We start from the raw sequence: 12,295 nt of genomic DNA on the forward strand, positions 1-12,295 counted from the left end.
GTGTTTATTACAATCAAATCAAACTTCAAGAACTTATGTAACAGAAAACAAACTTTATTTAAACAATAAACTCTGTTACAATCTGGAACTGTTATCTCTCAGTGATGAACAAAATATCACGAGAGCTTCTAGAGTTATAATAAATAATATTCTCGATAATGATAACACCTCTAGTGTAAACTCTATTTCTGTGTTTATATACTACACAGTTACAAGATATTCGCTAATTGATATGGAATATAATTCTGCTTCCTAAAATATATCAATCAGATATCTTCTATTCCAAGTATTCCATTCTTCACGGAATTCCTTCTTCATGCATATCTCTTCTTATGTTTATCTTGATCTTCTTAACTTTAATCAGCTACTGTCCTTATCTGATCGTCCTTCAGCACTTAAGTTCTGATATCTATCTCCTGATAACATAAGTACTGATATCCCTTAAGTTCTGACTTCCAGTACCTTAAGTACTGATCAGTTAAGTACTGATTTGTTCTGTTCAAATAAGATCTGAAATCTAAACATAAAACATATTAGCCATGACATTATCAAATATATCTAACAATCTCCCCCAACTTGTAAATTAACAAAATATACAAGTTTAGCAGATATTTGATGATGTCAAAAACATTAAGTACAAATGCATGAGAAATAGACAAGATAACTACAACTTACAGTCCTTAAAGTTTTTACCAATTCAACTTCTGATAACAACTTCAACCTGTATAAATATCAGAATTTAAGTAGTTGTAGATCTTCGACTTGGCTTCATCATTTTCTGATCTCTCTGATGTCAGGAGTTGTTCTGAGATAATTCTTCAACAAACATTTCTCAGCATATCTGAGTTCATCAATCATTCTCCGTTTGACATCTTTAAGCTCTGCAGTATCTTCACCAGTTTGAAATATTGCAGCTCTGAGATCATTAATCTTTGCTTTTCTCAACTCCCGATCTAGTCTTATGACATAAGCTTTGTTAGACTCTAGATTGAATTCAAGCCCCTTAATACCAAGATATGTTCTGATCTGTGCAGTATTAGGCTTCATATCAACAATATCACCATTGTGATTTCTGTACTTTGGAACATATCTGCTGTCAGACTTAACAGAATAAAGTCTTTTCTGTCTCTGAATCTGTTCCTTTAAGTAGTTTGCAGCAGTCTCTGTTATTCTGTCATCCACTTGAAGTAAGAATAATACATGCTCCAATTCTTCAAAATACTTCAATGGAATGGCATTTTGTCTTATATGATAAACCCTACCATCTGTCATGAAATACAACATGATGTATTCTTTCAAGTAGGTATGGTAAACCATCTGTACAGATTCTAGTTGATTCAATCTCTCAGGAGTTGCTCCAATACCTGGTTCACTCAAGGAAGTTGGATCATCAGTAGTGTTGTGTACTCTTCTTTCATCAGCACTTCCCAATCCAGTTTTATCTCTAGCTTCCTTTCCAGTAACTACTCTTGCTTCAAAACCACTTAAAGTAGTCTTCAAAGATTGAGTCTGTTTTGCTTTAGTGAATCCTGGTAGGAGTGTTTTAGATTTATCTTCTGATATCAAGTTAACTTGAGCACTGTCAGAGGTTACTTGCTTCTTCTGAATATCAGAACTTACAATTTCTTGACTCTGAACAACTTGAGCCATGTCAGAGGTTGTTTTAAGAATTTTTCTTGAAGTCAGAGCAAGATTATGTTTTCCATCAGTAATTTCTTCTTCCTCAGGAGGTACATAAGGCTTGATAGGTTCACCAACCTTTTCTTTACCCTTGGATCTTGGATCTATCTGTGGTTGTGATCTAGCCAAAGTTTCTTCAGTATGTATCCTCTCTTTGATCACAATGCCTTTAGGTTTTGGAAGTAACTTTTTACCAGAAGCTTCAGATTTAGATGTGACTTTCTCTGATTTAAGTCTGGCTTCTTCTTCCTTTAAACTTTCCAAGTCCATCCCTGGATTTTCTTGAAGAAATAACTGTCTTGACATTTCCTCATCAAGATCTAGAAGTTCATCAGAACTTATCCTTTTACCAGCAGCAGAACTTATTCTTTTTCCAGTATCAGAACTTGTTCTGTGACTAGCTTGTCTTGATGTAAATCTTCTACCTTGACTATGACCACTACCCATTCCAGAGTTTCCTTGGTCATCTTTTCCATCATCCTTTCCTTGCAGTGACTTGTTGGTTTTGCATTTGGACTTAATTACCTTCTCCCCCTTTTTGGCATCAGCAGGTAATAAAAGAGAGATAAGTAGTTCCACTGAGGTCTGGATTTCAGTAAGTTGCGATTGCTGAGAAGCTTGATTTGTCAGAATTTGATCAATCTGAGCTTGTTGCTTCTCTTGAGTTTTCTCAATATAAGCAACCCTGTCAATGGTAGGTTGGAAGAACTTTTTCTTATCAAGTTTCCAAACTTGTTCCTGTTTAATAAAGTTCTCCTGAATCTTGTGTAGCTCTGCATGAGTGTTGGAATGAAGACCTTGTAGATGTTTAGTACTCAATGCAGTGACTCTAAGCTGGGTTTTAAAATCATCAGAATTTAACATTTCATCAGCTTTAGTCAAGTGCTCAGCAAGATGTAAAGCATTTGGAACACATGAAACTGAGTTCCATTCCTTAGTCCACTCCTGTCCTGCAGGAGTTTCACTCCAAGGTACTGGTTCATCCCTGATAACAAACTCCTTTAGCAGTTCAGACTTAGGAAGAGTCAGTGGAGGAGTATGTCCTGAAGGACCTGCTGCATCAGCATCTACAGTTGTAGCAGCTTCACCAGTATCTCCAACATTTGCAGCATCAGAACTTAAAGAATCAGTATCTTCTGATAAGACAACTGTATGAGTAGCAATGGAGGCTTCAACATCCTCTAATTGCTGATCTGATACTAAGTTCTGATCAACAGCCATATCCTGATGCTCACCTAAAATCTGATCATCATCTTGATGCAGAGAAGGTGTTAGTGATAACTCAGGAGTTTGAACAGCATCAGTAACAGGTATTGTGGAAGGATTATTTGCTGTTGGAGCTTCTAAGAAAAGTATTTCAGGCACAACCAAGTTCTGAATATCAATTTCAGCACTTGTGCCTGGATCAACAAGAGATAAAGAAGGTAAATTAGCCTTGTCAGATACAGGTTCCTGAAATGGAGTTGATGGAGAAGAAGTGACTGGAGCAAATTCCTTGTCTTGTGAGATCAGAGATTCCTGATCCCCTTCCTTAGCTGCTTCCTCCTCATCATCTGAAACTGGCCTCTGTGCCCTCTGTTTCTTGTACTTCCTTGTTGATTTGGATTCCTTGGGAGTTGCAGGAACAGTCATACGTCTAAGCCTCTTGAGAAACCTAGAACCCCCAATTGCAGAATCCTTCTGAGAAGTTGCCTTCTCAGCTTCATCTATCATAGGTTCTGAAGAAGGAACCTGATCTTCAGAATCTGTTTCATCTCTCAAAGTAATCCTCCTCTTCTTCTGAGATGTTTGAGGAACAGTCTTTGTTTTCTTTGGCTTAGAGGATGTAGGCTTCACAGTAGGTGCTGAAGAAGAAGGTTGAGCAGTCTGTGAAGTGGAGAGATATGATTTGAGATAAGTTCTGAGGGTAGGTTGAGTAGAATGAGAGGTAGGGACTGAGGTTGATGGATTTTGGTTATGGTGAGTTGGTTGAACATTTGAGTAAACAGATTTGTAAGTAGCTGGATCAGCATTTACCAGAATCTGTTTCACAGACTGAGGAATCTGTAATTGTCTCACCATTGATTTCTTTGTGTCAGCATTTATCAGGTCGTTAAAGTACCTTTTTGCAACCTTAAAAGGTGGGGTTTGAGTGCTGACTAACTGGGGTTCAGCAGTACAATACGTATAAATAAGTTGACAGAATCTAGCAAAATAAACAACATCTCGATCCTCTGTCATCCTATCCCCAATAGAACCAATTATTCCAGTTGCAAAATCAAAATGAGTTTGATGGATAATAGCATACCCGATGTGCTGACTCAGAATTGGGATAGCATCATAATTAGAACATTTGTTCCCAAAAGCCTTGGTGATGCAATCGAAGAAGAAACTCCATTCTCTTCTGATATGAGCCCGTTTCAACTGTCCAAGTTTCGTCAGACTCTGTTCATATCCCAAATCAGTCATTAACCACCGAAGTTCTGATTCCTCTGGTATAGAGAAGGTACAATCTTCTGGAAGATGTAATGCTCTTCGTACTGTACCAGGAGTGACTACATAGGAAGAATCACCCACTTGGAAGATAATACTGGGAGTTCCTCGTTTACCACCATCATCAAAAATTCCAGTCCTCCAGAACCGCAGAACTTGTTGACTTGAAAATAATTCAGGCTGAGTTAAGGCGTACCCAACCTCACTATGTGCAAGAAGATCTTGCACAAAATGCAATTCAGATGGAGCGTCAGCATGATCAAGAATTGCAGCATAGTTGTTTGGAACAAACTTTGCTCCATCAATGATTAAATCCTTTGGTGCCATGTGAAAAATATTGAAATTCAAGTATGCCTGTTAGGTGTTTGAGATAATATCTGTATGAAAACAACGGAAATAGTAAAGTGAAGGAGAGTAAAAGTAAGAAGAGAGATAGAAGATGAAGAAATTAAAAAGATTAAAGAAATCTTCTCTCTGCTGTACTTATACAAAAAAATATTACCGTTGGACACCTGTCAGACATGCAGTAATAACGGATAATTACTGGGCTCGAGAAAACAGTAATCATGACTTACCCATATGCCGAGTTTCAAGGAAAAACTGTTCCATTTATCAAGGGAAACAATTCAAATTTTAACCCGTTATCACTGATTGGATTATTTTGCACTGCAACATTAATATTCTGAAAATGAATCATGTTAAAAATGACCGAGATAATTTCGATGAATAAGTGCTGACAAAGAATCAGAACTTAAATCAGAACTTAAGACAAAATTTAAATGGTCATCAGAATATCAAGCAGGATTTATCAACACAAGATAAAATAACTCAGAGACAAAATCTTGAAGTAAAAACAGTTTTCATTAATATATCAAGTCAATACATAGATGAAATAGAAATTACATCAATACAAGATTTTTCCTAAGCTTCTAATCCTAACGTCAACAGCTTTAGTCCTAGCTAAGAAGCCTGACAAAGCTGAGGATGAAGAAGAACAGGAAGAAGACGAGATTAAGTCATCTTCCTCTTCCTATCTTCGACAAACAAGATGGCGAGTCGAATGATTCGCTCTTGCTGACGGATACGACGAAGGTGAAGGTCTCTTCGAACGGCCACCAGATCACGTTTGATAACCTCTGGAAATTGAATCCAGAGATTGTGAGGGATGTTGGTGATAGGGTAGGGAGTTGGAATTCCATTCAAAAAGACATGCACAGTCTCATCACCGTAATTGTAGAACCAGCCAAATTCAGCCATTTGTGGTAGTAAATGAAAAACAAGACTGAATTTGTGATACAAGTTGGGTGAGAAGACTAATGTGAAGTGGTTGCATATATAGGCATGAGAATGCCAAGAGACACAAAGATATTGAATGCAGACAGGTAGAATTAATTCTACCTCGTCTCCCTAGACTTTGAAAAAGAATAACAGTCATTGGAAAAGGAATGTGCACATGGAACAAGAGTGAATTGTTCAAGGACAAGTGCCATTATGTTTTAACCATAGACTATTAATCTTCCACTTCAACATTTCGAAATTAATCTGAGACTGTTACCAAATTTTATTTACAGATAAGTCAAGTAAAGGGTTAGACTGAAAAATCAGAACTTAGACCTATACCAGAACTTAACAGTCATCAGAACATAATGTCTTAACTCGAACAAGGAATATCTATCTTAGTAAATACTCATACAAGTTCTTAGTTATGAACGTCAGAAATTAATCATCAGAACGTGTAACTAGAACTTGTCCTCAGAATTTGTGCAGAAGTGACACAATGACTGTTTATCTAAAATAACATAGACCACCACAGAAATTTCATCATTCATATGGAGTGATGTGTGTGTGCATTAAGCTAAATAACAGACAAAGAGTAAAGTCTGATCTACTTCAGTACATCTTAGAAATAAGTCATAATTAAAATTTTGCTAAAGATCTGTCATTATCCTGAAACCTACTGATAAATGAGTTCATGCATGAGTTCACCTCTACTGTTTTTGTGCTAATTTTATGCATCTTTTGAAATTCTATTTTACAGAGGCTTCTCAGTGTAAGTGAGTCACGACTGTTTATTAGAATTTATGCTATTATCAGAGTATTTCTCCAGTAATCATAGAGTGTGAAAAGTCACCAAGAAAATATTTTGCTTTTCTAATGCATATTTACTTAATACCAGCAATGCACTTGGGTCGTCCCTTTCACATTTTTACTCTAGATCTCAAAGGAGTACCTGATATTATTCTTTGATTATTGTTCTTCTTCTTTTGATAAGTGAGGTTTATCAGCACTTAGTACATTCAGCAGTTTTACTAGAATCAGAACTTAAACAGATGAGTAGCATTATTCTAATTTGTGACTTAGTAATAAGATATACAAAGTAAACTTAACTAAGCTCAGTTATCAGAATTTGCTTGTGTCATAAGATTTCCACAGAAATAACTACTTCTTTCATGGGATCATTTGTTTATTGAAGACTAGTAGGTCAGTATCTAGCACAGTTATCCTCATAGGATAGAAGAGTTACTGAAACAGACATATCACTTATCAGAGTTTAGACACATATATCAGACAACAGTCAGTACTTGAAGACATTTATCAATTAATGCACAGAATATACAAAGAGATTAATTCTGTAAATACTGATCATAAAGTCTGATAACATAGAACAAGTTTAAGCAGATTTACAGAAAGAACCTGAAATCATTCCAAGTTCATTTACCAATTTTGAAAAGGTAGCTTCACACAGTGGTTTTGTGAAGATATCTGCTACTTGTTGATCTGTGGGAACAAAATGCAATTCCACTGTACCTTCATCCACATGTTCCCTGATGAAATGGTACCTTATGCTGATGTGCTTTGTCATAGAGTGTTGAACTGGATTACCTGTCATAGCAATAGCACTTTGATTATCACAGTAAATAGGGATTTTGAAATATGTTAACCCATAATCCAGTAACTGATTCTTCATCCAGAGAATCTGTGCACAGCAGCTTCCTGCAGCAATATTCTCTGCTTCTGCAGTTGATGTGGAAATTGACTTTTGTTTCTTGCTATACCAAGAAACCAATCTGCCTCCAAGAAATTGGCAGCTTCCACTTGTGCTTTTCCTGTCAATTTTGCAACCTGCAAAATCTGCATCTGAGTAACCTATTAATTTAAAATCTGATTCTCTAGGATACCATAATCCTAGATCAGCTGTTCCTTTAAGATACTTAAAGATTCTTTTTACAGCTGTTAAGTGAGGTTCTCTTGGATCTGCTTGAAATCTTGCACAAAGACAGGTAGCAAACATGATATCTGGTCTACTAGCAGTTAGATAGAGAAGTGAGCCAATCATACCTCTGTAATCAGTAATATCTACTGAATTACCAGTATTCTTATCCAGTTTTGTTGCAGTGGCCATGGGAGTGGATGCACTTGAACAGTCTTGCATTCCAAATTTTTTTAGCAAGTTTCTGGTGTACTTAGATTGACAAATAAAAGTTCCTTCTTCACTCTGCTTGACTTGAAGGCCCAGAAAATAACTAAGTTCTCCCATCATACTCATCTGATATCTTGACTGCATTAGATTGGCAAACTTTTTGCAAAGTTTGTCATTTGGAGACCCAAAAATGATATCATCAACATAAATCTGGATCAAAAGTAAGTCCTTGCCATGGTTGAGATAGAACAATGTTTTGTCAATAGTTCCTCTGTTGAATCCACTTTCCAGAAGAAACTGAGCTAAAGTCTCATACCATGCTCTAGGAGCTTGCTTAAGTCCATAAAGTGCTTTATCAAGCCTGTAGACATAATCTGGATGTTTGGAATCTACAAAGCCTGGAGGTTGTTCAACATATACTTCCTCTTCCAATTCTCCATTGAGAAAAGCACTTTTCACATCCATTTGAAAGACAGTAAACTTTTTGTGAGCAGCATAAGCCATGAATATCCTTATGGCTTCTAACCTAGCAACTGGAGCAAATGTTTCATCATAGTCAATTCCCTCCTGTTGAGAATATCCTTTTGCAACCAGCCTTGCCTTGTTCCTTACAATTATGCCATCACTGTCAGTTTTGTTTCTGAATACCCACTTTGTACCAACAACCGATCTATTCTTGGGTCTTGGCACTAAGGTCCAGACTTTGTTTCTTTCAAATTCATTCAACTCTTCCTGCATTGCTTGCACCCAATCAGCATCTTGAAGAGCTTCTTCCACTTTCTTTGGCTCAGACTGAGAGAGAAAAGAATTGTAAAGACATTCATTCGAAGTACCTGTTCTAGTTCTGACACCTGCCTCAGGATTTCCAATTATTAAATCAGGTGTATGTGATTTTGTCCACTTCCTTGCAGATGGAAGATTTTCTCTAGAACTGGATGCTCCCCCATAATTCATGCTATCTTCGATTTCATTTTCTGATGCTCCCCCTGAAACTATGCTCTCTGAGTTGGATCCTTCAGTATTTAGATTTTCAGCACTGTCAGTACTTGGCTTATCAGAACTTGACGAATCAGAATTTGACGAGCCAGATGTATGTTCTGATGCTTCTTGAGATGTGATAAAATCTTGAGTATGCTCCCCCTGCAATGGTGCATCTTCCTTTGACGTAGTCACCACAGTTTCAATAACATCAGAGTTTAATCCATCAGAATTTACAGTATCAGGACTTAGACTGTCAGGACTTGAGGTATCAGAATATGAATCTTCATTTTCAAATCTCAGCTTATTATGATCAATGCAATCTTCAAGTCCAGTGATCTTCTTGTCATCAAAAGAGACATTGATAGATTCCATGACCACTTTTGTTCTCAAATTATAGACTCTGAAGGCTTTTGTAGAAAGTGGATATCCTACAAAGATTCCCTCATCAGCTTTTAGATCAAACTTGGATAGCTGTTCAGGATGAGTCTTGAGAACAAAACACTTACATCCAAATATATGAAAGTATTTGAGATTTGGCTTCTTGTTCTTCACCATCTCATATGGTGTTTTTCCATGCTTGTTAATGAGTGTTGCATTTTGAGTAAAACAAGCAGTCTGCACAGCTTCAGCCCAGAAATAGGTTGGAAGCTTTGCTTCTTCAAGCATTGTTCGTGCAGCTTCAATTAGAGTTCTATTCTTCCTTTCAACAACTCCATTTTGCTGTGGAGTTCCAGGAGCAGAAAATTCCTGCTTTATTCCATGATTTTTGCAGAACTCTTCCATTATCAAATTCTTGAATTCAGTGCCATTATCACTCCTCAAAATTTTCACAGAATCTTTGATCAATTTATCCAGATGTTTGACATGATCAATCAGGATAGATGCAGTTTCACTTTTTGTGTGCAAGAAATACACCCATGTGTATCTGGTGAACTCATCTACTATGACCAACGCATATTTCTTCTTTGCAATAGACATGACATTCACTGGACCAAATAGATCAACATGAAGTAGATAGTAAGGCTCAAGAATTGATGATTCAGTCTTGCTCTTGAACGAAGATTTTCTTTGTTTAGCCTTCTGACATGAGTCACAAAGACTATCAGGAACAAACACTGATTTTGGCAGTCCTCTCACTAGATCTTTCTTGATCAGTTCATTTATCTTGTTGAAGTTTAAATGAGAGAGTTTCTTGTGCCAATTCCAGCTTTCTTCAGTTGAGGCTCTACTCACTAAACAGATTGCAGAACCATCAGAACTTGTTGAAAGCTTAGCTTCATAAATGTTACCACGCCTGAATCCCTTCAGAACAATTTTTCCTTTAGATTTACTAACTATTTCACAATGTTCTGCAAAGAAATCAACATGATAACCTCTGTCACAGATTTGACTTATACTCAGTAAGTTGTGTTTAAGTCCTGAGACCAGAGCTACATCTTTAATAATGACATTCCCAAGATTGATATTGCCATATCCCAAAGTTTTTCCAATGTTGCCATCTCCATAAGAAACACTTGGGCCAGCTTTCTCCACAAAGTCTGATAGCAGGGCCTTATTTCCAGTCATATGTCCTGAACATCCACTGTCCAGAACTAGAATATTTTTCCTGTTGCCCTGCAATCAAAAAGACCACTAATTATTAGTTTTAAGGACCCAGACTTGCTTGGATCCTTTGGCCTTTTTAGGTTTGTTAACATTTGCAGCGGATTTAACATCAGATTTTATGTTAACAGTTTTCTTATCAGACCTTATACTAGAAGGAACAACAGAAACTTTCTTTAAAGAAGGTTTTATTTGATAATAATCATAGTACAAACTATGATATTCCTTACAAGTATAAATGGAATGCCATAAACTACCACAATGAAAACAAGGATTTTGTGGTTTGTATCTAACAGACTGACTCTTAACTCCTGACTTTGTAGATAAGGAGTTAATATTCTTATTCTTCCTGCAAAAAGAAGCCAGATGGTTAGAACTTCCACAGTTATGACATGCTTTCCTAGGAGCATCAGGAACAGATTTATAGTTATTGCTTTTATTCACACCTTCCTTTCCATTCCTGTTTTTCCTAGGTGATTTTACCTTGTTTGCATCCTTAACATCTTTCAGCTTATGCTTAAGCTGCTTCTTCGTCATTAAGCCTATGTTAACTTCAGCTGTCTTTTCCTGTTTTAGTTTGTCAGAAGCTAATTCCTTTTTAACTTCTGATTTCTCATTTTCGGATTTTTCAGTTACAAACTTAACAGGTTTTAACTTCGGCTTTTGCTTATCAACAGGCTTAATTTCTACAGTTCCTTTTTCATTTACTCCATAGCCTAAACCCTCTTTCCAGTTTCCACTGCTTAGCAAATTTTGAGTTGTTTTGCCAGAGTTAGTCCAAGTTCTGATAATCTCTCTCTCCTTTTCTAACTCAGTTTTTAGAGATTCATTCATTTTTAGCACTTCATCCCTAATATAAAAAGCATTATCTCTATCCTGCTGAGTTTGATGAAACATGACTAACTCTTTTTCTAAGAAATCATTTCTTTTCTTAAAAGCAAGATTTTCAGAAGTTAATCTTTCACATGTTAAAGTTTGATCTCTATAACTAACAAACATGGTTTTAAGATATCTTCTCAACTCATCAATATCATCAGTATGAAAAGCATAAGTAGTCTGAGGTACCTTTGTTTCAGCAGCTTCAGAACTGCTCTCAGAACTTGATTTATCAGCATTTGCCATCAATGCATAGTTCTCCTCACTTTCAGAGTCTGAGGTGTCTGTCCAGCTTTTCTGCTTTGTGACAAGAGCTTTGCCTTTGTCATTCTTGGTCTTCTTGCAATCAGGAGATATGTGGCCTTTCTCACCACAATTATAACATTTAACATTAGCGTAATCTCCTCTGTCAGACTTTCCTCCTTTTCCTTCAGATCTTCTGAAATTCTTCTTATCAGAACTTATGCCTTTCCTGGAAAACATCTTTCCCTTCCTGAACTTCCTGTATGCAATCTTTGTGATTCCTTTCACCATAAGAGCACACAGCTTCATCATCTCCTCATCAGCATCAGTTTCAGGCAAGCTTTCAGAATCTGAGTCATCATCACTCTCAGAACTTGATGACTCAGTATCAGATTTTATGATAAGAGCTTTACCCTTATCTTTCTTTGAGGAAGGTGGTTTGGGGGATTCCTCTTCAACCTTGAGAGCAACTGTCCTTGACTTTCCTCCTTTTCTCTTGCTTCTTTGTTCCATCTCAAGTTCATGGGTCTTGAGCATTCCATAGATTTCATCAAGAGTTGTTTCATCAAGATTGTAGTTGTCTCTTATTGTTGTTGCCTTCAAATCCCAACATTCAGGAAGAGCTAACAGGAATTTGAGGTTTGTATCTTCAAGATCATACTCCTTATTTACTAATGACAAGTCATTCAAGAGTTTGACAAATCTATCATATACATCAGTCAATGACTCATTAGTCCTAGAGTCAAAGTGTTCATACTCTTGAGTGAGTATTGTCTTCCTGTTCTTCTTAACTGTTTCAGTTCCTTGACACCTTGTCTCCAGTGCATCCCATATCTCCTTAGCAGTCTTGCAGTTGATTACCCTGTTTGACATTACATTATCAATGGCACTATGCAATAAGTGACGTACCTTGGCATCCTTAGCAATAGATGCTATATCTTCAGCAGTGTAATCAGTCTTTTCCTTTGGTACGGTCATTGCTGCTTCACCTGCAACTACAACAGCGAGCTTGGTAGGTTT

This window comes from Apium graveolens, chromosome 2 (assembly GCF_009905375.1).
Source record: "Apium graveolens cultivar Ventura chromosome 2, ASM990537v1, whole genome shotgun sequence".
In the NCBI taxonomy this organism is placed as follows: Eukaryota; Viridiplantae; Streptophyta; class Magnoliopsida; order Apiales; family Apiaceae; genus Apium; species Apium graveolens.